Genomic DNA, 866 nt, shown 5'->3' with positions numbered 1-866 from the left:
GTGTCTGATATATCCAACGAATAACATTAACATAGGTCGTTTCAATATCCAGTATCTATAATGCGCCTTGTATCAAGAATCAAGAACATTATACCACCCATAACCTACGTCGATAGATATGGAACAAGAGCCTATGTAAAATCACATCAGATTTATTATATTACGGCAATAACCTTAATATTGAAATTAACGTCAGATCATTTGAAATGATGAGCCAATTTAGTTCTCTTTACCTGTACTTGTTGCATGCAATTATGTCATAAAGGCCGTCATCATATGAGAATACTTAACGCAAAGCTTACATTGCCGGATTGCAAATATATGAATTGATTAACTTTATAAACGTATCAAACGAGAGTCAGAATCGTTACCAGCGCCAATGAGACCGGCGTGGCCAATGCGGGCTTCATGATATATATTGGGAAATCCCGGTACTTAAAAATCCCATTGACCGCCGCGCCAAACCGCCGGTGTGTAATCCGCCAGACAAATGGCCACGGACGCGTGATGTCCAGCCAGACCGTCCGACCGAGACATTTCACTCCAGTCATTCCCATTAAGGGGACATTAAGAACAGCCGGCATTTCCTCCATGCTCGCTGCATATCACGTAAGAAACAAAAGGGTCAAACCCGGCTACCTCGCTGCCGGGTTTCTCCTTTGAGGCGGCGCGGGCCATTCCGGGAGAGGGTCCTTCCAGCGCTTTTTCGCCTCAAAAGATTGGCTTCGTTTGGGGCCTTTGTGGCGGCCAAGGGAAGCCGGTGCATCCCGGCGGGAAGACTCGCGACAGAGGAGGCTGTGATGCTACGTTGTTAGTTCACATTATGTCAGATTAATTCATCAAATAGGGGCGATTGCAGTGATGAT

At 45.6% G+C, this 866-nt stretch overlaps 1 protein-coding gene across 2 annotated transcripts in view; it reads right to left on the bottom strand.

The window, feature by feature from the left end:
• Window positions 1–866, bottom strand: part of LOC119591893 (glutamate receptor ionotropic, NMDA 2B-like) — a 182,298-nt gene that overhangs the window by 68,259 nt on the left and 113,173 nt on the right. The gene's annotated exons all lie outside the window — the stretch shown is intronic.

This window comes from Penaeus monodon, chromosome 29 (assembly GCF_015228065.2).
Source record: "Penaeus monodon isolate SGIC_2016 chromosome 29, NSTDA_Pmon_1, whole genome shotgun sequence".
Taxonomy (NCBI): domain Eukaryota; kingdom Metazoa; phylum Arthropoda; class Malacostraca; order Decapoda; family Penaeidae; genus Penaeus; species Penaeus monodon.
The sequence above is the reverse complement of the archived record's forward strand: the minus strand, read 5'-3'. Positions and strand labels throughout refer to the sequence as shown.